Source organism: Malus sylvestris, chromosome 4, assembly GCF_916048215.2.
Source record: "Malus sylvestris chromosome 4, drMalSylv7.2, whole genome shotgun sequence".
NCBI classification, from domain to species: Eukaryota; Viridiplantae; Streptophyta; class Magnoliopsida; order Rosales; family Rosaceae; genus Malus; species Malus sylvestris.
The window spans coordinates 26,024,831-26,050,933 of NC_062263.1; the positions used below are offsets into that span (position 1 = coordinate 26,024,831).

General features: G+C 35.7%; 1 long non-coding RNA gene and 2 pseudogenes across 1 annotated transcript in view; 2 read left to right on the top strand and 1 right to left on the bottom strand.

Moving 5' to 3' along the window:
* The first annotated feature begins 2 nt into the window (after positions 1–2).
* On the top strand, positions 3–25,968 carry LOC126619230 (uncharacterized; annotated as a pseudogene).
* LOC126619222 (uncharacterized) lies at positions 23,500–25,968 on the top strand (annotated as a pseudogene).
* The window catches only part of LOC126619237 (uncharacterized), a 32,554-nt gene continuing 31,602 nt past the window's right edge, over positions 25,152–26,103 (bottom strand). The window contains exon 2 of the long non-coding RNA XR_007621997.1: positions 25,152–25,193. This is a non-coding gene — a long non-coding RNA (uncharacterized LOC126619237). The remainder of the gene's footprint in view (positions 25,194–26,103) is intronic.

Below are 26,103 nucleotides of genomic sequence, written 5' to 3' on the forward strand. Positions count from 1 at the left end.
AACCCATATTTCGCAGACCCATCGCTTTCTCTCTCATCCATCTTTCACATCTTTGTGCACCCAAATTCTTCATATCTGCAATCCTTGTCGCCCCTTTTCGTTTCCGAGTCGAAGATGATTCGAAGCTGACGAAACCGGTGGTACTGATCGAGGATGCTTTGTTTGCACGTGTGTCTCAAAGGTCGCAAAATTTGGATTGAATTGGACTTGTAGTACCTGTGGTTTCTGGTGCACTAACAGTAGGTTTTGGTTTAATGTTGCCAGTTCAGTTCTTTTTGGCTTTGCTTTTTTGTTTCTGTCTTCCAGATTTGTTGTGTTTATGTTGTTGGTGTTCGTTTTTCCTTTGCTTATTACATTGTTGCAGATTCGTGCAGTTGGTGGTGCAAATCCACAGACGAAATTCTGGAAGCAAGACCGTGAATTGCAAAATTTTGCTTCGTTAGGTGCAGTACAATCCTTGTGAGTAGTATAGATTGGAAACCAAGCTTGATGCGTACCTATCTTGCCATGAGAGGTCCTAATGGTACGTACTATTGCTACGAAGAGTGCCCGCAGCAGAATAAGTCAGCAATCCCCTCAGGAGCAGTACCGCCCTCGGTTGATATCTGTCACTCGATAAGAGTAAAGATCATCAGCAACAACATCAAGTTGGCCATCATCAAAATTGATGAACAGAAATATCGATGATCTACCGGACTCTTTATTGGCTGAAATCTTTTGTCGACTTCCTTCCTATAAGTCCGTTTCACAATGCAAGTGCGTTTCCAAGCGTTGGTGCACTCTCATTTCAGATCCTCATTTTATTGGCCGTTTTCTATACCTCCAAAGGGATCGTAAGCAAAAGCCAATAACTACTGCAATAAATTCAGAAGGGGAGGAATTCCTTAAAAGAATGTCCCCGTCCTCTAAACCGTTGAATCAGCTTTCCAAAGACTTGTGAGTTTCCACAGTTTGAAACAAGAGCCAGTTGTGGTAGGTACGTATAATGACTTAGTTCTGTGCTGCGCAAGCAAGTTTAACCAGCGGGATTACTACATCTGCAATCCATACACAATCCAGTGGGTTCCTCTTCTTCCCCCACCACAAGTGTGCGCATTTGTAATAGTGGGATTCATCTGTGATCTTCCCTACTATAACAACAAGGAAGATTATCAGCCAGGAGATATGATCCAGCTTAATGCGGAGTATAGGTGCAGAGTTGTGAGATTAATGGATCCTGATGATGGTGATGACGACTACGACATAGAATATTCCCGCGAATTCAAAGTACAGATCTTCTCTTCTGAGACTGGTGAATGGAGGGAGACAACTGTGATATCTGCGTTCAACTTTAATTTGAAAAAAATGAGTCCCAGTATAGCCTGTATTGGACGAGTGAGGAGACATTCTTATTCGGTTGGATCCGTTCATGATCTGAGAAGAGTGCTATTGCTAGTTTATCTACTACAACCTGTTATAGACGTTGTTTTAGTCATGAGTGGGACTTTGTTCCAGTGAGGTGCATAGCAGCGTATGATGGGGGTGTGCTGATGTGCGACTATGACCTTTATTCCCGCAATCTGTCTATTTGCGAGGTGAATGAAGAAGAACAAGATGATCAGAGAGTGACGATCCATGGAGGAGCAAAAAGTTTGTTTGTGAAACTTAAGAAGAGGGTCAATTTGGTGGATGAGAAAAAGGTTGTGATAGGTGATAGGTCCATGGACAGATATTGATGCGGTATTTTTTCACCCAAATGACGAGGATACCTTGTATATGATTGTAGATAACCTTGGAAAAAAGATATTATCAGGTGCAACATTCAAACAGGGGAGGTGTCAAAGATGGTAGGAAACAGAAAATTTAATTGCTTCAGATTCTTCCCGTTTGTGCTCCCATGGTGGCCGACTCCAGTCCCTCGACTAGCGCAAGGTGCAATATCCGCATAGGAGAGGTGTCAGAGATTGCTACAAACAGAAAAGTAAATTGTTTCAGGTTCTTCCCGTTTGTAATCTTATGTTTCCTTCATGAATATAAATCTCCTCAGTTTGATTCATAAAATCCATATACGTACACATTCGTTAAGCAATAACAAAAGGAATATACAACATTGTATAATTTTTCAGACATTTTTCACAAAGAGGTGTCTGAACTAAGCTTACTTAATATTAATCTCTTGAACATGCTTATTCTACATGGAATATACAACATTGTATAATTTTTCAGATCAAACACCTTGTATATATATATATATTGATAACAATATAGAAGCTTAAGGAAAGTAAATCAAGAAGACAATAGTGTATTAAATACTAATACCCATATGATAAACGAGAATGCTTTGAATGATAAGATTATTCTTCTCAGAAAGAGGCATAATATACAATCTTAATCCTAACCAAATAGGGAAGAATAATTACATGAGATTACAAAGAGATTTCACCCAAATTACACGGGATCCATCCTAAACTAAGAAATCCTAAATTATAGGAAACTATCCAAGTCAGCACTCCCCCCACAAGGTGGTGCATATATGTTACACATGCCCAACTTGTCTAGAAACTTAGAGAACTTTTAACTAGAAATTGCTTTGGTGAGAATGTCAGCTATTTGATCTTCCGTTCTAATTGGAGGCATTTCAATAATTTTACCTTCTAGCTTTTCTTTAATAAAGAACTTATCAACCTCTACATGCTAAGTTCTATCATATTCCACTGGGATTATGAGCAATATCGCAAGCAACCTTATTTCACAAAAGCAACTTCATCGGTTGACTATGTTTGATACTCGGCCAAGTTTTCCAAAGTAATGACAAGTGACAAGGTTCTATTGCAGCTAGTATGCTACTGAAAACCCATTCAATGAGAAAAGCTAGAACAATTGGTATGTATAAAGCGACTCATGGATTCATTTGTTTTTTATAGTGCAGATTAGTATCAATCCGTGGGATAAGTTCCTCTTTAAGGAAGGAACTTCATTTGAATTCGATGCATCATCCAATTGATATATATAGGGCCAAGAACTTGTGTCAAACAGATGAGAAATGGCGAATCAGTTTTATGTTCGATGGATTTAGAGAACTACCAAACGGTTAGACACATACATGTTTGCAAAATTTGGAAGATTTAAGTCTTCAAGCAGTTCCTTATTTGAGGTACTGGAAGATTAAGTCTTCAAATTGTCTTGCAAAATAAGAGACAATGTCATAGAAAGTGTACATAGACTTGCATGCCGGCCTAAAGACGTGCATTCAAAATTTGTCATGGCAAACAATGAGTTTGTTATATCATGGTTGCTCATGGGAAGAAAGATTTTGTGCTTATCTTAGAAGATGAGTGCATTTTTGCTTACCACCATTTAGTGTGGTGTATACTCACCATCCTATTTATCACCGTTAGATATGTTTGAATTTTGAGATTTGAGCTAATCCACTACATGAATCTCGAAAGCCAAACTCATTCAGCTGTAATAAATAGGATGGTGAGTATACACCACACTAAATGGTGGTGAGCAAAAATACTCCCCTTAAAAGACTAGTGAGGCTTTAAGGACTAAGAAGATAGAATAGCTTCATATGTTTATACTAATCTCATGCATTTCAGCAATCACAATTATGAGAGAATTGTGAGGGCGACTTAAATGTCATTAAGATATAATGGTATTTACTTAACAAGAAGTATTTGCTACCTAAACATGACAATATGTAATTTTAAGGTATGGAAAGCTTTAGAGATCTTTCTTTAAACACCTTAAATGTGGCAAGTCTACTTCTTAGCAAATTATTGTGTAAGTCCTAACATATGTTTAGAGGACTTGACATTGTAAAACAACAACTCTCCATTGAAATTTATTTCATGCATGATGGAATAGTCAACCTAAGCCGTAACAATTATAAGGATTTGACTAGAGAGTAAGTTGATCATCGAGGAGAATGAGCTAAAGCCAACATAACTAATGAATCAGTTGAGCGGAAACCTAACTTAGTTGATTGGAGATCTCATGGTCTAAGTTTAGTAGGCAAACTGGTTGGCATGTTTTAAAGAAGTTAACATACTATATACCTCATTCTTGTGGTGGGAAAAGTGTGTTGTTCTACAAAAGTTATGGGTGTATATTTATACTTAATGACACTGGTACCTTAAAAATAAGAGGAATAAAGCAAATTGCTCTTAATCAGTGGTCACCTATGCGAGAGTAGAAGTGGGTCACTTCTATGAGTATGAGATGACTAAATTATAAATTCTCTGAAGCTCTCATGAATATGAGATTTGTTCATGATTAAAATGAACACAACTGTATGAACCGTTATATATTAGGATTAGTGATTTGTATTGCTTATTGTTTTGGTTTACTGCTACGGTGAGCAGTTCAAGATTTTTCACATCCATTGCGTCGCCAAGGAAATTTCAATAAGTAATCACTAGGGTAGGTTCAAGTCCAAATGGCACCTCTCCCCAATGCATTTCTTGTCTGCTTGTACTCTCAAAATCTTTTAATTTTTCATTCATGTGAGAAATTGTTAGTATAAATATTGAAATATATAATTTTAATAATTAAATGAAAAATAATGTTAATCGCTCTTGTTTGGATGTACTTTTAAAATGGCTAAAAGCGTTTTTAGAGAAAATGTTTTTTGGTTCCAAAAGCACTTTAAGTGCTTTCTGCAAGAAACACCAGTTATGTGCTTGTTCGAGGAAACACTTTAAGTGCTTTTCCAGAATTTACTTGTATTTTTACTAAGGATTGGTTCCAAAGACATTTTCACCAAAAACACTTTCAGTCATTTCAAAGCACATCCAAACAAACACATATCATTTATATTTAATTGGTGCCATCCCTTGCTAAAACGTGTTAGATGGTTTAAGACCAATAGACACATAATTTATCAAAGGGTTCCTTGAGTTTTATATAAACTCAAGCACTTCATTAGACCTACTCCAACCATTGGAGTAAAACTCAAGTTTTAGATTCTAAATTTACCCCAACTTGCTCCAACCGATTTGGAGATTCTACAGTTTCAAGTTCGGAGAAAATAAAAGGGTCTAGTATTGGGATGGCACTCCAAACACGATTTGCCCCGTTTCCATCCCTAATTTGAAACTTACAAAATCTAAAGTGATTGATGATGGGTCGATATTAATTTATAGTTTTGCTAATTGCTTAAAACTTATTTGTTATTTGAGATAATATTTTGGTTGTGGGATATGTAAATTAGGCGTTTAGTCAGTCAAGATGTCTCGTTTTCAAAAAATAAAGTTTCTTCCATGAAGTTGAACAGAACGCGGTAAACTTTATCAAATAATAATAATAATAATAATAATAATAATAATAATAATAATAATAAGTTTTTTAAAAAAGAAGTCTTTTTTAGACTGAATCCTTACTCATTTGGTCGGTCAAATGGGTGTTTTTTGTACAGTCCAAATTCTGGTTTGATTAGGAATTTTTCTTTTAAAAATCTATTTGGTTTTTTTGACTTGTTGGAGGACCTAATTTGGGCAGGATTTAATTTCTTTTATACATATATATATATATATATATATATATATATATATATATTCGAGTGTGTTTGCAAAGGTTCTTTTTTTTTTCAGGCGACATGGAATTGGAGAACTCGTGAATATAAGGTATTTATATTAACATTGATTTTAATGATATGAGTAAGTAATTCTCATGATACTAGAATGAAAATGTCGTTTTTTTTTAACATATACATATAGACAGTTATTATGCATGCATACTTTGAATTATTAATTATTGTTTTAAAATTACTTATATGTATGTTTGTGTTCAAAATACATGTTTGGTCAAAGAATGAGAGAGATGTGTAATTATGAAGTGTGTTATTCCACCCACATTGTGCCTTTATTTATAGTAGTAGGATAGGTAAAATCCTTACCTTTCTAGGATTACAACTCTTAATAGGTAATCAACTCCTAATAGGAACATAAAAGATATTTCTAGATATACTAGGATTTACATAATCACATTACTATTCTAATAGGACTGCAACACTCCCTCTTGAGTGTGTAAATACTCAAGTAAATGGTGCATTAGGTCTTCAGCGATGAAGTCGTCGGCACAATAAGCGAATGCGAGTCTCAAATCAATGAAAGAATGCATAAAAAGTAAAACTCACCAAATCTCGCTATGGTAAAACCCAAGGTGGGAGAGAAACCCATAGACTAAGGAGAAAAATGAGAAATTGCATTAAGTCAAACTTACACGTCTTTTGGACGTAAGTAGAAGAGCTCACAAGGGTATGATCAGCCCAGGATGGGTGCCTCATTAAAACCTAGTTAGGTAGCAAAAACCCAGTGGGAAAAATGCTCCAAATCGTAGGAAAAAAGTACATTAAGATCAAGTTAGTATACTTCTGGATACTCCCTTTGAGTTTGACAAAACTTCTAAATGAGAACTACAAGCATCGCATATGAATAGCTAGGCATACCAATTCCTTAGATAAACTTCTGGAAGGTTGACTTCGGCAGTGACGTCGTGTAGAGGTCAGCAAGGTTGTCTGGGATCGGCTTGCATGACTTCAATCTCCTGATGCTTTGCTGATGTAGATGCAGATGCAATATGTCTTGGCGTTAACTTCGTTGATGTATCAAGGCTTGGTTAGGTTGATACATGCGGCATAATTTTCATGGATCGTCATTGGGACTCAACGATGGATGAAAACAGCAAGTACTTCGAATATGCTCAACAAGAACTCTTAACCATGTCTCACTTGTGGCGTAGTGAAATAAGGTGAGTCCTGGAACGATTCGAAGATTTTGCAACTAAGGTCATATCATGAACCTCCAAGATATTGTGATATCCCTAATGGTAAAGACATAACCATTCAAGGATTTTGCCTTGTGCGGGTTTGATAAGTAACATGCGTCAACATAACAAACAAGGCAATCATCATTCCGTGGATTAGGGGGGTTGGATCCGCTCAAGATGCGTTGGGATTTGATTTTCCTAAATTCGTAGTACCTTCAGGGCACGTCTTTAATACCAATTCAGTAGTTGTGTTTAGGCGCGATGCTGCATCTTTACCAAGATCAAGAGCAAATAAGATGTCATGTCTAAATACAATGAGCTAGGTACAACGAAGTGCAAAGTTGAACTTAGATATGAAATTTCAGATTCTATAACCTCTTCAAGGGTCTCATTTGCATATAATGTATGGACGATCAAACTTATACTCAAAAGTAACTCCTTCGGGATGTAGTTCGATTGGTAGACCAAAATACCGTCAGAACAATGCTTGAACTTCAGGTCAAGGTATAAACGAGTTTTCCTAAGATCCTTCGTCTCAAATTCCATCTTCAAGTACGAGGCAATTTTCTCAAGCTCTTCCGAAGTCTTAGTGAGATTCGTGTCAACAAAATAAACTGTAACTTTAGCAATTCAGAATAAGACTTCATAATTTAACATGCAAAGGCATAATTTATCCATAACTGATCAAATAATCACTTAAACGAGTATACCACATCCGTCGGATTGTAAGTAAACGCCTTAAACAACTTCAGAGGGTGTTCTGTGGTTTTGGAACTATTTGAACGAGTCCATGTAATTCTTCGGGAACTTACATGTAAATCTCCTTATCTATATCCCCATGGAGAAAACACTCAAGCTCGACAAGAAAATGAACTGGCAAGCTTGAGTGAAACTAAAAGACAGTCTAGGTATAAAATTGAAACTTGATTGTTTGATTGATTGTGAAGTTTTCTAAGTTGTTTGTTTAAGAATATGTTCCATGGTTGGTTGCATATCGTTTATTCCAAGTTTGTATGTATGGAGTGCTAAAGACAGTCAAACATGCTTTTTTGCAAGCTTGTTCTTAGTCAGTTTCAACAAGAGCTATGAGTTATTTGGATCTCAATTTCAAAAACATAAGCTCATTACTTGCTTCCAATTTTTCAACTTTTTGAATGTTAGTTCTATTGGTTTTCGAATGGTAATTTTTTACATTGATGTATTCATTTCTTGTCATTAGATTCTTGTTGTTTAATGTCGAAATATTATTGTGAAGATTTTTCTACAATGAATTAATTTGAATTTTACAGTGTTGCAGTGATTTTTTTGTTGAGGTTTGAGCAAGGTAAAGATGAGATGGTAGAAGTTGTTGGTGACTGATTCGATTTTGTCTTCTACGGGAGGAGTTGTTCAAGATTCATTAGATGGAGCAAAATCCAGAATGAGTTGTTCAAGATATAGTGGTGGTCGATGAAGAAAATACATGGGGAATTCCGATGGATACTCCGCGCTAATGGAGTCAACCATCGATGCCAATGTGACGGCAATAATCTCCTGGGAAGATTAATTTAGCTTTGTGATTCATGATTTCAAGGGTTTCAGTACTATGATGAGCAAGTATTTCAAGAATGATAGATGGATGTCCCAATTCACTTGCCTTGTAAGTAACTTTTCGATTAATAGTGTTATTTTTTAATTTTTAATAATTTGAATGACTAATTTATGTAGGTTTTAATTTTAATGATTATATATACACATCAATAGTTGCTCATTAAGGAGCTATAAGCTATTTGGATCTCAATTTCAAAAACATGAGCTCATTACTTGCTTGCAATTTTTCAACTTTTCGAATGTTAGTTCTATTGGTTTTCGAATGGTAATTTCTTACATTGATGTATTAATTTCTTGGGGAATTCCGATGGATGCTCTGTCATTTGTCTGTAAGTTATACTTCGATATAAATGGAGTCAACCATCGATGACAATAATCTCTTGGGAAGATGAATCTAGCTTTATGATTCATGATTTCGAGGGTTTCAGTACTATGATGAGCAAGTATTTCAAGAATGATAGATGGATGTGTCAGTTCACTTGCCTTGTAAATAACCCTTCGATTAATAATGTTATTTTTTAAATTTTTATATTTTGAATGATTAATTTATGTAGGTTTTAATTTCGATGATTATATATACACATCAATAGTTGCTCATTAATTACAGGGCATTCGTTTTGAATTCGTGAACCGTCATTTGCAAAAGGGGGCGTCCTGATTTGCTCAAATAACTCAAGTATTCGAAACGAATTGAAAATCCTCAAGCCCAACAAGAAAATGAACCGGTAAGCTCAAGTAAAACTAAAAGACCCGCGACAGTCTAGGTATGAAATTTGAAACTTGATTGTTTGATTGTGAAGTTTTCAAAGTTGTTTGGTTAAGAATAAGTTCCATGGTTGGTTGTATATCGTTTATTTAAAGTTCGTACGTATAGAGTGCTAAAGACAGTCAAAAATGCTTTTCTGCAAGCTTGTTCTTATTCAGTTTCAACAAGAGCTATGAGCTATTTGGATCTCAATTTCAAAAACAAGAGCTCATTACTTGCTTCCAATTTTTCAACTTTTCGAATGTTAGATCTATTGGTTTTCGAATGGTAATTTCTTACATTGATGTATTCATTTCTTGTCATTAGATTCTTGTTGTTTTTTACTGCGAAGATTTTTCTACAACGAATTGATTTGAATTTTGCAGTGTTGTAGTGATTCTTCTGTTGAGGTTTGAGCAAGGTAGAGATGAGATGGTAGAAGTTGTTGGTGACTGATTCGATTCTGTCTTCTGTGGGATGAGTTGTTGAAGATTCATCGGATGAAGCAAAATTCAGAAGGAGTTGTTCAAGGTATGGTAGTGGTCAATGAAGCAAATACATGGGGAATTTCGATTGATACTCCGCCATTTGTCTGTAAGTTATACTCCGCTCTAATGGAGTCAACCATAGATGTCCTAGTTCACTTGCCTTGTAAGTATCTTTTCAATTAATAGTGTTATTTTTTTATTTTTGATATTTTGAATGATTAATGTATGTTTTAATTTCAATTATTATATATACACATCAATAGTTGCTCATTAATTACAGGGCATTCGTTTTGAATTCGTGAACCGGCAATTGCAAAAGGGGGCGTCCTGATTTGCTCAAACAACTTAAGTATTCGAAGCGAATTGAAAATCCTCAAGCCCAACAAGAAAATGAATCAGCAAGCTTGAGTGAAACTAAATGACCCGCGATAGTCTAGGTATAAAATTTGAAACTTGATTGATTAATTGTGAAGTTTTCAAAGTTGTTTGGTTAAGAATAAGTTCCATAGTTGGTTGTATATCGTTTATTCCGAGTTTGTATGTATTGAGTGTTAAAGATAGTAAAAAATGCTTTTCTGCAAGCTTGTTCTGAGTCAGTTTCAACAAAAGCTATAAGCTATTTGGATCTCAATTTCAAAAACATGAGCTCATTACTTGCTTTCAATTTTTCAACTTTTCGAATGTTAGTTCTATTGGTTTTCGAATGGTAATTTCTTACATTGATGTATTAATTTCTTGGGGAATTCCGATGGATACTCTGTCATTTGTTTGTAAGTTATACTCCGATATAAATGGAGTCAACCATCGATGACAATAATCTCTTGGGAAGATGAATCTAGCTTTATGATTCATGATTTCGAGGGTTTCAGTTCACTTGCCTTGTAAGTAACCCTTCGATTAATAGTGTTATTTTTTTATTTTTTATATTTTGAATGATTAATTTATGTAGGTTTTAATTTCGATGATTATATATACACATCAATAGTTGCTCATTAATTACAGGGCATTCGTTTTGAATTCGTGAACCGGCATTTGCAAAAGGGGGCATCCTGATTTGCTCAAATAACTCAAGTATTCGAAACGAATTGAAAATCCTCAAGCCCAACAAGAAAATGAACCGGTAAGCTCAATTAAAACTAAAAGACTCGCGACAATCTAGGTATGAAATTTGAAACTTGATTGATTGATTGTGAAGTTTTCAAAGTTGTTTGGTTAAGAATAAGTTCCATGGTTGGTTGTATATCGTTTATTCCGAGTTCGTATGTATAGAGTGCTAAAGACAGTCAAAAATGCTTTTCTGCAAGCTTGTTCTTATTCAGTTTCAACAAGAGCTATGAGCTATTTGGATCTCAATTTCAAAAACAAGAGCTCATTACTTGCTTCCAATTTTTCAACTTTTCGAATGTTAGATCTATTGGTTTTCGAATTGTAATTTCTTACATTGATGTATTCATTTCTTGTCATTAGATTCTTATTGTTTTTTACTGCGAAGATTTTTCTACAACGATTTAATTTGAATTTTGCAGTGTTGTAGTGATTCTTTTGTTGAGGTTTGAACAAGGTAGAGATGAGATGGTATAAGTTGTTGGTGACTGATTCGATTCTGTCTTCTGTGGGATGAGTTGTTGAAGATTCATCGGATGAAGCAAAATTCAGAAAGAGTTGTTCAAGATATGGAAGTGGTCAATGAAGCAAATACATGGGGAATTTCGATGGATACTCCGCCATTTGTCCGTAAGTTATACTCCGCTCTAATGGAGTCAACCATAGATTTCCTAGTTCACTTGCCTTGTAAGTATCCTTTCAATTAATAGTGTTATTTTTTTATTTTTGATATTTTGAATGATTAATGTATGTTTTAATTTCGATGATTATATATACACTTCAATAGTTGCTCATTAATTACAGGGCATTCGTTTTGAATTCGTGAATCGGCATTTGCAAAAAGGGCGTCCTAATTTCCTCAAACAACTCAAGTATTTGAAGCGAATTGAAAATCCCCAAGCCCAACAAGAAAATGAACCGGCAAGCTCGAGTGAAACTAAAAGACCCACAATAGTGTAGGTACGATATTTGAAACTTGATTGATTGATTATGAAGCTTTCTAAGTTGTTTGGTTAATAATAAGTTCCATGGTTGGTTGTATATCGTTTATTCCGAGTTTGTGTGTATGGAGTGGTAAAGACAGTAAAAAATGTTTTTCTACGAGCTTGTTCTTAGTCAGCTTTAACAAGAGCTATAAGCTATTTGGAATTCAATTTAAAAAACATGAGCTTATTACTTGCTTCCAATTTTTCAACTTTTCAAATGTTAGTTCTATTGGTTTTCGAATGGTAATTCTTACATTGATGTATTCATTTCTTGTCATTAGATTCTTGTTGTTTAATGTTGAAATATTACTGCGAAGTTTTTTCTACAATGAATTGATTTGAATTTTGCAATTTTGCATTGATTCTTCTGTTAAGGTTTGAGCAAGGTAGAGATGAGATGGTGGAAGTTGTTGGTGACTGATTTGATTCTGTCTTATGTGGGATGAGTTGTTGAAGATTCATCAGATTGAGCAAAATTCAGAAAGAGTTGTTCAAGATATGGTGGTGGTCAATGAAGAAAATACATGGGGAATTCTAGTGGATACTCCGCCATTTGTCCTTCTAAAGGAGTCAACCATCGACGCCAATGTGATGGCAATAATCTCTTGGGAAGATAAATCTAGCTTTGTGATTAATGATTTCGAGGGTTTCAGTATTATGATGAACAAGTATTTCAAGAATGATAGATAGATGTTCCAGTTCACTAGCCTTGTAAGTAACCTTCCAATTAATAGTTTTATTTTTTATTTTTGATATTTTGAATTATTAATTTATGTAGGTTTTAATTTCGGTGATTATATATACACATCGATAGTTGCTCATTAATTACAAGGCACTCGTTCTGAATTTGTGAACCGACATTTGCAAAAAGGGCATCCTGATTTGCTCAAACAACTCAAGTATTCAAAGCGAATTGAAAATCCTCAAGCCCAACAAGAAAATGAACCGGCTAGCTTGAGTGAAACTAAAAGACCAGCAACAGTCTAGGTATGAAATTTGAATCTTGATTGATTGATTGTGAAGTTTTCTAAGTTGTTTGTTTAAGAATAAGTTCCATGGTTGGTTGTATATTGTTTATTCCAAGTTTGTATGTATGGAGTGCTAAAGACAGTCAAAAATGCTTTTCTGCGAGCTTGTTCTTAGTTAGTTTCTGCGAGCTTGTTCTTAGTTAGTTTCTGCGAGCTTGTTCTTAGTCAGTTTCAACAAGAGCCATGAGCTATTTGGATCTCAATTTCAAAAACATGAGCTCATTACTTGCTTCCAATTTTTCAACTTTTCGAATGGTAATTTCTTACATTGATGTATTCATTTCTTGTCATTAGATTCTTGTTGTTTAATGTCGAAATATTGCTGCGAAGATTTTTCTACAATGAACTGATTTGAATTTTGCAGTGTTGCATTGATTCTTCTATTGAGGTTTGAGCAAGGTAAACATGAGATGGTGGAAGTTGTTGGTGACTGATTCGATTCTATCTTCTGTGGGAGGAGTTGTTCAAGATTCATCGGATTTTTTATTTGTGCTCTGTATTGCTGGTGTTTTATTCAAACTTAAATGGTGATTTGTGCTGTTTGGCTCGGCAGAATGCCGATGCTGGTGTTTTATTCGAACTTTTTTACTCGGGCTCTGTATTGCTGGTGTTTTATTCAAACTTAAATGCTGATTTGTGCTGTTTGGCTCGGCAGAATGCCGATGCTGGTGTTTTATTCGAACTTTTTCATTTGTGCGTGTTTTATTCAAACTTAAATGCTGATTTGTGCTGTTTGGCTCAGCAGAATGCCGATGCTGGTGTTTTATTTGAACTTTTTTATTTGTGCCTGGTGTTTTATTCAAACTTAAATGCTGATTTGTGCTGTTTGGCTCAGCAGAATGCCGATCTGGACAACAGCAGCCCTACGATTCGTCTTCCGATTGGTGAAGGCCAAGGCCAAATATGAAAAAAAGCTAGGCAGCCCCATCCTGCTGGAGCAGCTGGAGAACAAGATCAATGAATCGCGCAAGCTTAAGGATGCTCCGGCCATCCTCGTCAAGAGTTTCTTGGACGTGAATTGCATCAAGGAGCAAAATCCAGAAGGAGTTGTTCAAGATATGGTGGTGGTCGATAAACAAAATACATGGGGAATTCCGGCGAATACTCCGCCATTTGTCCGTAAGTTATACTTCACTATAATGGAGTCAACCATCGATGCCAATGTGACGGCAATAATCTCTTCGGAAGATGAATCTAACTTTATGATTCATGATTTCGAGGGTTTCAGTACTATGATGAACAAGTATTTCAAGAATGGGATGTCCCAGTTCACTTGCCTTGTAAGTAACCTTCTGATTAATAGTTTTATTTTTTATTTTTGATATTTTGAATTATTACTTTATGTAGGTTTTAATTTCGATGATTATATATACACATCAATAGTTGCTCATTAATTACAGGGCATTCATTTTGAATTCGTGAACTGGCATTTGCAAAAGGGGCGTCCTGATTTGCTCAAACAACTCAAGTATTCGAGGCGAATTGAAAATCCTCAAGCCCAACAAGAAAATGAACCGGCTAGCTTGAGTGAAACTAAAAGACCCGCAACAGTCTAGGTATGAAATTTGAATCTTGATTGATTGATTGTGAAGTTTTCTAAGTTGTTTGTTTAAGAATAAGTTTCATGGTTGGTTGTATATTGTTTATTCCAAGTTTGTATGTATGGAGTGCTAAAGATAGTCAAAAATGCTTTTCTGCGAGCTTGTTCTTAGTCAGTTTCTGCGAGCTTGTTCTTAGTCCGTTTCAACAAGAGCCATGAGCTATTTGGATCTCAATTTCAAAAACATGAGCTCATTACTTGCTTCCAATTTTTCAACTTTTCGAATGGTAATTTCTTACATTGACGTATTCATTTCTTGTCATTAGATTCTTGTTGTTTAATGTCGAAATATTGCTGTGAAGATTTTTCTACAATGAACTGATTTGAATTTTGCAGTGTTGCATTGATTCTTTTATTGAGGTTTGAGCAAGGTAGACATGAGATGGTGGAAGTTGTTGGTGACTGATTCGATTCTATCTTCTGTGGGAGGAGTTGTTCAAGATTCATCGGATTTTTTATTTGTGCTCTATATTGCTGGTGTTTTATTCAAACTTAAATGGTGATTTGTCCTGTTTGGCTCGGCAGAATGCCGATGCTGGTGTTTTATTCGAACTTTTTTACTCGTGCTCTGTATTGCTGGTGTTTTATTCAAACTTAAATGCTGATTTGTGCTGTTTGGCTCGGCAGAATGCCGATGCTGGTGTTTTATTCGAACTTTTTCATTTGTGCGTGTTTTATTCAAACTTAAATGCTGATTTGTGCTGTTTTATTCAAACTTAAATGCTGATTTGTGCTGTTTGGCTCAGCAGAATGCCGATGCTGGTGTTTTATTTGAACTTTTTTATTTGTGCCTGGTGTTTTATTCAAACTTAAATGCTGATTTGTGCTGTTTGGCTCAGCAGAATGCCGATCTGGACAACAGCAGCCCTACGATTCGTCTTCTGATTGGTGAAGGCCAAGGCCAAATATGAAAAAAAGCTGGACTGCCCCATCCTGCTGGAGCAGCTGGAGAACACGATCAATGAATCGGCTCAGCAAGCTTAAGGATGCTCCGGCCATCCTCGTCAAGAGTTTCTCGGACGTGAATTGCATCAAGGAGCAAAATCCAGAAGGAGTTGTTCAAGATATGGTGGTGGTCGATAAACAAAATACATGGGGAATTCCGGCGAATACTCCGCCATTTGTCCGTAAGTTATACTTCACTATAATGGAGTCAACCATCGATGCCAATGTGACGGCAATAATCTCTTGGGAAGATGAATCTAACTTTGTGATTCATGATTTCGAGGGTTTCAATACTATGATGAACAAGTATTTCAAGAATGGGATGTCCCAGTTCACTTGCCTTGTAAGTAACCTTCTGATTAATAGTTTTATTTTTTATTTTTGATATTTTGAATTATTACTTTATGTAGGTTTTATTTTCGATGATTATATATACACATCAATAGTTGCTCATTAATTACAGGGCATTCATTCTGAATTCATAAACTGGCATTTGCAAAAGGGGCGTCCTGATTTGCTCAAACAACTCAAGTATTCGAGGCGAATTGAAAATCCTCAAGCCCAACAAGAAAATGAACCAGCTAGCTTGAGTGAAACTAAAAGACCCGCAACAGTCTAGGTATGAAATTTGAATCTTGATTGATTGATTGTGAAGTTTTCTAAGTTGTTTGTTTAAGAATAAGTTCCATGGTTGGTTGTATATTGTTTATTCCAAGTTTGTATGTATGGAGTGCTAAAGACAGTCAAAATTGCTTTTCTGCGAGCTTGTTCTTAGTCAGTTTCTGCGAGCTTGTTCTTAGTCAGTTTCTACAAGAGCCATGAGCTATTTGGATCTCAATTTCAAAAACATGAGCTCATTACTTGCTTCCAATTTTTCAACTTTTCGAATGGTAATTTCTTGCATTGATGTAATCATTTCTTGTCATTAGATTCTTGTTGTTTAATGTCGAAATATTGCTGCGAAGATTTTTCTACAATGAACTGATTTGAATTTTGCAGTGTTGCATTGATTCTTCTATTGAGGTTTCAGCAAGGTAGACATGAGATGGTGGAAGTTGTTGGTGACTGATTCGATTCTATCTTCTGTGGGAGGAGTTGTTCAAGATTCATCGGATTTTTTATTTGTGCTCTGTTTTGCTGGTGTTTTATTCAAACTTAAATGGTGATTTGTGCTGTTTGGCTCGGCAGAATGCCGATGCTGGTGTTTTATTCGAACTTTTTTACTTGTGCTCTGTATTGGTGGTGTTTTATTCAAACTTAAATGCTGATTTGTGTTGTTTGGCTCGGTAGAATGCCGATGCTGGTGTTTTATTCGAACTTTTTCATTTGTGCGTGTTTTATTCAAACTTAAATGCTGATTTGTGGTGTTTTATTCAAACTTAAATGCTGATTTGTGCTGTTTGGCTCGGCAGAATGCCGATGCTGGTGTTTTATTTGAACTTTTTTATTTGTGCCTGGTGTTTTATTCAAACTTAAATGCTGATTTGTGCTGTTTGGCTCAGCAGAATGCCGATCTGGACAACAGCAGCCCTACGAATCGTCTTCCGATTGGTGAAGGCCAAGGCCAAATATGAAAAAAAGCTGGACTGCCCCATCCTGCTGGAGCAGCTGGAGAACACGATCAATGAATCGCTCAGCAAGCTTAAGGATGCTCCGGCCATCCTCGTCAAGAGTTTCTCGGACGTGAATTGCATCAAGGAGCAAAATCCAGAAGGAGTTGTTCAAGATATGGTGGTGGTCGATAAACAAAATACATGGGGAATTCCGGCGAATACTCCGCCATTTGTCCGTAAGTTATACTTCACTATAATGGAGTCAACCATCGATGCCAATGTGACGGCAATAATCTCTTGGGAAGATGAATCTAACTTTGTGATTCATGATTTCGAGGGTTTCAATACTATGATGAACAAGTATTTCAAGAATGGGAGATGGATGTCCCAGTTCACTTGCCTTGTAAGTAACCTTCTGATTAATAGTTTTATTTTTTATTTTTGATATTTTGAATTATTACTTTATGTAGGTTTTAATTTCGATGATTATATATACACATCAATAGTTGCTCATTAATTACAGGGCATTCATTTTGAATTCGTGAACTGGCATTTGCAAAAGGGGCGTCCTGATTTGCTCAAACAACTCAAGTATTCGAGGCGAATTGAAAATCACCAAGCCCAACAAGAAAATGAACCGGCTAGCTAGAGTGAAACTAAAAGACCCGCGACAATCTAGGTTGAAACTTGATTGATTGATTGATTGTGAAGTTTTCTAAGTTGTTTGTTTAAGAATATGTTCCATGGTTGGTTGCATATTGTTTATTCCGAGTTTGCATGTATGGAGTGCTAAAGACAGTAAAAAATGCTTTTCTGCAAGCTTGTTCTGTTTCAGTTTCAACAAGAGCTTTGAGCTATTTGGATCTCAATTTCAAAAACACGAGCTCATTACTTGCTTCCAAATTTTCAACTTTTTTGAATGTTAGTTCTATTGGTTTTCTAATGGTAATTTCTTACATTGATGTATTCATTTCTTGTCATTAGATTCTTGTTGTTTAATATCGAAATATTACCGCGAAGATTTTTCTATTATTAACTGATTTGAATTTGCAGTGTTGCAGTGATTCTTCTGTTGAGATTTAAGCAAGGTAGAGATGAGATTGTCTGATTCGATCCTGTATTCTGTGGGAGGAGTGTGCAATTGGTGCTCTTGGATGACTTACTTTTATGTTTATTAATAATTTCAATTTGATTGTGTGGTGCGTATCCTAGTGTTAGTCCTTTGGATATTCTAACCAGTAGAGTTTTCTTAGCATGTCACTGCTATTACCTTGTTGGTAATCTTTTACAGTGCACTTGCTGTTAGCCAATTACAATGTTAATTTCCCTATATGTTCGGATAGTTATGAATCTTAACTTAATTTCGCTATATTATTGAAAATATTTAGATATCGAAATCTTGAGATTTGTATATGGTTCAATATCTTAGTGGATGCGGTATTAGGTTTTTACCTTTGCATCCTAGATTCGAGACATCCCTCCCCCTTACTATAGTGTAAGGGCATATTTACTCGACAAAAAATGGAAAAAAAACGAAGGAATCGAAGTAGGAGAATTGAAGAAAATAAATTAGATCATCTAGTCCCTTTTTTAGTAAACGCATGGAACTCTGGAATTAAAATAATTCTACTTCTTATTCCTTACTAATTTGCCACGTGTTTCTTGCCTTTATTTTACTAATGTATGTTGAAAAAATCGTCACAAGTCATACAAAAATCAGAAAAAGAATACGAAAGTTGCTACGGATTATTAATGCAAGTTGCAACTATTCAGAATTTCAACCTCATAAAAACTGTAGATACACTTGCATGCCGGCCTAAAGATGTGCATTCAAAATTTGTCATGGCAACCAATGAGTTTGTTAGATCATGGTTGGTCATGGCAAGAAAGATTTCATGCTTATCTTAAAAGACTAGTGAGGCTTTAAGGCCTAGGAAGATAGAATAGCTTCATATGTTTAACCAATTTCATGCATTTCAGCAATCACAATTATGAGAGAATTGTGGGGGTGACGTAAATGTCATTAAGATATAATAGTATTTACTTAACAACAGGTAGAATACCTAAAGATGACAATATCTAATTCTAAGAAGAATTTGCTTCTATGAGTATGAGATGACTAAATTCTCTAAAACTCTCATGAATTCGAGATTTGTTCAGGATCAAAATGAACACAATCGTATAAACCGTTATTTATTAGGATTAGTGATGTGGGTTGCTTATTGTCTCGATTTACTGTTACGGTGAGCATTTCAAGATCTTCCACATTCATTGCGTCACCAAGTAAATTAGACAAGTATTCACTAGGGTAGGTTCAAATCTAAAAAACACTTCTTCCAATGCATTTTTTGTCCGCATGTACTCTCAAATTCTTCTAATTTTTTATTTATGTGAGGGATTGTTGGAAATTCTATATATACTAAAACCCAAACATCTGATTACTGTTCTAGGGCAGTGTGCGGACCAAAATGCCCCTCAATTCGTTTGTTAAGCCAATTTTTTGCCATATTTTCTACAGTAAAATGACTTCCTCGCCCTCCCAGGCCACGCGTTCATCCTCTCCGGTTTCGATTTCTTTGGGTGCTTCGGTTCTCTCTCTCCATTATCAGCTTTTCTTATTTTGATTGACCCCGGCTCTCCCCGTCTCCCTCTTCGCCTCACTCTTCTCTGCACAAGCTGCTCGATTTAGAGCTTCACCATATCTCTTCGAATCAAGGTGTCTATTTCTCTCCCTATTTTCCCAATCTAGGTTTCCCTCTGTCTCTGTGGAAAAACCCTAGATCTCGCCGCTGCCGGAGAGTCGAAGCTCCGCCCTTTGAGCTTCAATCGGCCTTGCCCATCGCCTCCTCGCGGCGCCTCCACCTAAATCCCTCTGGTAAATTTCCCAACTTTTCCCCCAATTCTTTTTTCTCTCTATTTCTGAGTATGAAAGTACGATGCTCAAGTTTTTTCAATTTTTTTAATTTTTTTTCGATTTAATTTGAACTGTTAAGATATTTTACATTGTGGATTCACTTAAAGATGGTAGAGAGGTATGAATCTAGCAACCCACCTTTTTTCTTGAAGATTTGAATCGACTGAGCGATAATGGTGTGTAGAGAACTTGATTCAAAAAAAATAAAGCACAAAAAACCCACAAAAATTGTGAACTTACTGCCATTTTTCTGTGCACCAGATTTAGCAAAACCCCAGGAAATTAATGTCAGAGTAGAACTTCTGGACCAAAACCGTCCACGAATATGGCAACCCCAAAAGCTTTTCTACAAAACCCCTTAACGAAGCACCAAGAGAGAGGAATTATTTTAGAGAGAGAGAGGATGAGGGTGTAGAAAGAGAAAGGAAAGAATTCTAGAGGGTTTTATCAACCATTGTCGGACGCTGCCCGTCATGTTTGACCATTCTCTCTCTGTGAAAGTCTCTGCTTCTTCTCCGTTCAAAGTTCAAGCATCTCTCTCAGCGAGTTAAGACTCCGTCTAAATTTTTCATTTGAAGGTTATGGCTGAGTTGGAAAGATTAGGCAATAGATAGAGTTAACCAGTAGGATCGAGTCAATGGGGGGATACAGTTATGGAGTATGATATTAAATTTTTTTTTTGTCATGATTGCAGGTTTTTGAAAAAAAATTCACCTTCAGAGGTTGAGTAAAAATATATAAAGGCTGTTGGTGATCGGTATAAAGACAAAATAAAAAAGTTATGAATAAAATGTTTGAGATTATATGATTTGATTTGATTTTGTAATGTACAGAATTAGCTTTATATTTTTCAGATTAAATGGGTTTAGGACTGTATTGGTTAAATCTAATTAAATTTTTGGAATTTGCTATGAATATGGAACCATGAATGTAAGATATAGTTGATAAATTTGCAAATTCATTACAATTTCATAAAAAATACTAAGACTAAAGATCTTAAATTCATAAAGTATCCAAAATTTGATAAGTTTGTAATAAGGTGGTGAAAGCTGCCTCTAAGCATTTCAAGAAAAAAGAAGAAAGATCAGATGGATCATGTGAGGTTCTTCACTTATTTCAGATCACATGGAAATATTTAAATCCTCATTTGTTATTCTTTATTGTTTCATTCAATTTGTTAAATTCGTTTAATTGTCTTTGTAAATCTGCATTAGGAATAGGAGTGACATTACTCTGTAGAAGAAATATGTTCTTTGTTTATTTTAAAATTAATTATGTGTGAATTTACTTGGAAATGTTCATATGAATTTGGTGTAATAGCATTTCACTGTTTTTTCTTTTCTTTTCAGACAACTTGGTGGAGATCAGATATCTGATGTGTTTGATCAGCATCTCCATGTTGCTTTGAGTAAGCGCCTCCTGTATATATGGATGGATTCACCTTGCAAACACTGATCACTAGAATATTCAAAAGTTTTCATTGGTCATTTCACTTAGTATACCTGCTGATTGAGAAGAAAAATAATTAATTTGTAAGTTACTCTAATAACATTAGTTGTCGGTTTATTGAATTATTATTCTAAGTGATACTTAACTAAAACTACGGTATCTCATTGAATCAATCTTTGAATTAAATAGCGAGTTGAAATTATAAAGAATTTTTTATTGGTAAATAGTGATGAGTATTTAGAGTTTTGCTTACATATTTTAAGGCTTTGAAAAAAATCTGTCAGCTTAGTTATCAAATTTATTAGGAGTTTTAAAACAATTGTGGCTTCCTTCTGATTCAAATTCGAATTCATTATTACTTTAGGTTTTTGAAGTGTTTCCCCAATTAGGAAGTAGATGGTTTTTCTTTCGATGTGAGTGAAAAAAAACTTTTGACGTTCTTGGTGATTAGTCAATCAGCTGCTTCATAGTATTACCTTAGATGCCAATTTATTTGAAAATGAGTGGACAGAATCGGATATCAAAATTGACAAAATAAGTTGCAAACATTTTGATCGCACTGCAGTTTTGCCAACGATGGATCCATATGCATTTTGTTCAGAGCTGATTGTTGCAGGTTTCTTTGTGTTCTCAGCGGAAAGCTCTGATTGTTGCAGAGATTGCATTGTTTTTGGCTCAGAGGAAAATTACAATTGTCAATTTGGATGCTGTCAACGATGCATAACTGTATCCTTTTCTCTATTTTTTTGTGTGTTTTTCTTTCTAATTTGCAGTATTGCATTGTATTCCAATGTAGAGTGTTGAGCCCTTAATGAATTTAGTTATGAATGTTTCGTGAACATGGAGGATCTTATAAAACTCAGTCATGTGATGGTGGAGCACTCTCTGGTCCCAATGGAGGTTAGTGTTCTTTATTGAATCTTTAAAAGTTCAGTGTTTGGATAAAGTAAACAGTATAGTTTTTTTTGGTTTGTGAATTTAGAGATAGGTGACAATTTTTCTTTTAAAGATAGGAAGTTATCGGAAAGATAGGTGACAATTTGGAGACGTTAGATGGTAGGAACAATGGTTATTGACTTATTTTTATTATTTAAGCATCTAAGGATGATTTTCTGTTTACTAATGTCCTAAAAGCTCTTCCTCTATTTCTATTTTAATCCCTTTATTCTCATTTTGTCTACAAACCAATCTGCACCAAACTTGATCATTCTTTAAATATCTGTATATATTGTGCTTTACGTTCTTTTATCCTTTTGAAACATATTTTCTCACACAATTTCTAATCCCGCAGCAACGCGCGGGCACTATTTCTAATTATATACTATAATATAAATATTGTAATATATAATTTTTATAATTAAATAAAAAATAATGTTAATCGCTTTCAAAGAAAGATTATGTCATTTGTATTTAATTGGTGCCATCCCTTGCTAAAACGTGTCAGATGGTTTAAGACCAATAGACACATAATTTATCAAAGGGTGCCATGAGTTTTATATAAACTCAAGCACTTCATTAGATCTACTCCAACCATTGACCTAAAACTCAAGTTTTAGGTTCTAAATCTACCCTAACTTGCTCCAACCCGTTTGGAGATTCTACGGTTTCAGATTTGGAGAAAATAAACGGATTGGGTATTGGGATGGCACTCCAAACACGATTTGCCCCGTTGCCATCCCCAATCTGAAACTTACAAAATCTAAAGTGATTGATGATGGGTCGATATTAATTTATAGTTTTGCTAATTGCTTAAAACTTATTTGTTATTTGAGATAATATTTTGGTTGTGGGATATATAAATTAGGGGTTTAGACAGTCAAGACGACACGTTTTTAAAAGAAAGTTTCTTCTAAGAAGTTAAACAGAATGCGATAAATTTTACCAATAATAATAATAATAACAGTCTTTTTGAGACCGAATCCTTACTCATTTGGTCGGTCAAATGGGGCTTTTTCTGTACAGTCCAAATTCTGGTTTGATTAGGAATCTTTCTTTTAATAATCTATTTGGTTTTTTTATTTGTTGGAGACCTAATTTGGGTATGATTTAATTTCTTTTAATAATTATATATATATATAAGTTTTTTTTACCCGATATAGAATTGGAGTACTCGTGAATATAAGGTATTTATATTAACATTGATTTTGATGATATTCTTTCTTTGCAATCATGAATATGAGTAAGTAATTCTCACGAAACTAGAATAAATATGTCGTTTTTTTTTAATATATACATATAAACGGTTGTTACGTATGCAATGCATACTTTGAATTACTAATCATCGATTTAAAATTATTTATAAGTATGTTTGGGTTCAAAATACAAGTTTGGTCAGAAAATGTGTAATTTGGAATGGGCCATGCAAACCACGTGGGTATTAGTGGTAAAATATGGCATCCCGGTAAAGTTCAATAACGCTTTATGTGATTGATATTTGGAAGTACTTAAACGACGAGGATGCAACTGTTGGGTTCGGTTCGGGGTTCCGCTCACTTCTCTCTCTCCCTCCCTCAATTTTCACTTTCTCTGTGCGGCTGAGACGGGTGATTGGCAGTCAGATTCAGCTCTCTCTTTCTCCCTCTCTCTCTATCTATCTCAGAGAGTGCTTTAGGCCATGGGTAATTAGGAAGAATTAAATTAATTTAAAAGCACTCAACTTTGATTTGTCTGAGAGTTTTTGGAGTATTTATATGCTCAAATTTGTTTGCTTGTCAGTCAGATTCTGTGTTCACCTGATGTAATTGAATCAATTGATTGGCAGAATCCCTTGTTTCTTCTGTGGATTAATTGGATTAGAAATTTGTGTATTATTTACCCTTGACATGCTTGAGCAAGCCCAAAACCGTATTTTATTTAGTTGGATTGTTCTTGCTTATTACTAACATGTTTCGTTTCTGGGGTGCAGTTGAAATCATTGAAGCCTCTTGCTTTTGCCCTTTGATCATCTTTATCACCGCTTGAGTGTCAAAATCAGCGGTTTCCTGGTCTTGAACGAAAAGGTGTTTATGTCAGTCCTAATTTTTGTATATCTTGTGCAGTTTCGGGTATAGAATACCCTCAGAAGCTGACAGCCTGACTTTAATTATGCATCCTGCCATGAGAGGCCATAACAGTACTATTGGTGCGAAGAGTGGCCGCAGTAGAATAAGCCAGTCATCCCCTAGAGCAGTGGCCATCATCAAAATTCATGAACAGCAATATTGATGATCTACCGGACTCTTTATTGGTTGAAATCTTTTGTCGACTTCCTTCCTATAAGTCCGTTTCACAATGCAAGTGCGTTTCCAAGCGTTGGTGCACTCTCATTTCGGATACTCATTTTATGGGCCGTTTTCTATACCTCCAAAGGGATCGTAACCAAAAGCCAATAACTACTGCAATAAATACAAAAGGGGAGGAATTCCTTAGAAGAATGTCGCCGTCCTCTCAACCGTTGAATCAGCTTTTCCAAAGACTTGTGAGTTTCCATGGTTTGAAACAAGAGCCAGTTGTGGTAGGTACATATAATGACTTAGTTCTGTGCTGCACAAGCGAGTTTAACCAGCGCGATTACTACATCTGCAATCCATATACAATCCAGTGGGTTCCTCTTCCTCCCCCACCACAAGTGTGCAAGTTTGTACTAGTGTGATTCATCTGTGATCTTCCCTACTATAACAACAAGGAAGATTATCAGCCAGGAGATATGATCCAGCTTAATGCGAATTATAGGTGCAGGGTTGTGAGATTAATGGATCCTGATGATGCCGATGACGAGGACAAGGACATAATAGATTTCAGCAACTTCAAACTCATCGACATGAGAGATTTCTGCACATTCAAAGTGCAGATCTTCTCTTCTGAGACTGGTGAATGGAAGGAGACAACTGTAAGATCCGAGAGAACTGTAACATCCGCGTACAACTTTACTTTGGAAATGATGAGTGTCTGTACTGGCGTTGCTTCCAAACTAATGCTGTATTGGATGGGCGATGATGATGTCATTCTTATTCAGTTGGATCCGTTCATGATCGACAAGAGTGCTAGTGCTACTTTATCTACCTGTTATAGACACCGTATCAGGAATGAGTGGGACGCTCTTCCAATGAGGTGCATAGCAGCATATGATGGGGGTGTGCGCATGTGCAACTATGACTATGTTTCCGGCTATCTGTCTATTTGTGAGTTGAAGGAAGAAGAAGAAGAAGATGATGATCCGAGGGTGAGTATCCATGGAGGATCAAAGAGTTTGTTTGTGAAACTTAAGAAGAGGGTTTATTTGGTGGATGAAACAAAGGTTGTGATAGGTCCATGGATAGAGATTGAGGGGGTATTTTTTGACCAAAATAACGAGGATACCTTGTATATGATAGTAGATACGAAGAAGCTCTATGGTCGGATAAAAGATACTATCAGGTGCAACATTGTAACCGGAGAGGTGTCAAAGATTGTTGGAAACAGAAAATTTAATTGTTTCAGATTCTTCCCGATTGTGATCCCATGGTGGCCGACTCCAGTCCCTCGACTAGCGGAAGGTGCAATATCCAAATAGCGCAGAGGTGTCAAAGTAAATTTTTTCAAATTCTTCCCGGCCGTTTGAAAGCTTATGTTTCCTTCTTGTTTGGTTGGTTCGATGGTGAAGTTTGCTACGCTGTGGACTCAAACAAGTGAAGCTGGAGATGGGTAGGAAATTGGCAGGCGGAATAGGGGGTGGCATTGGCATGAATGTAGAGATTTCTACATTGTATTTGTTCATCTCTCAAAGCCGTCGTCTTGTTAACTCATTATGCTTTATTTTATTTTCTTTGCTTCAATTTCAACAACTCATTCCGCTTTATTGCAAGGGCTTCAAATCTTTTCTTATAGTCTCTTTCCAAGTCTTCCTATATATTTCTTTACCTCTTTGGCCGCAACCTTCTATCTCGTAATCATATCTTCTAACCAAAGCGGAGAATCTGTATGTTTCATTTCA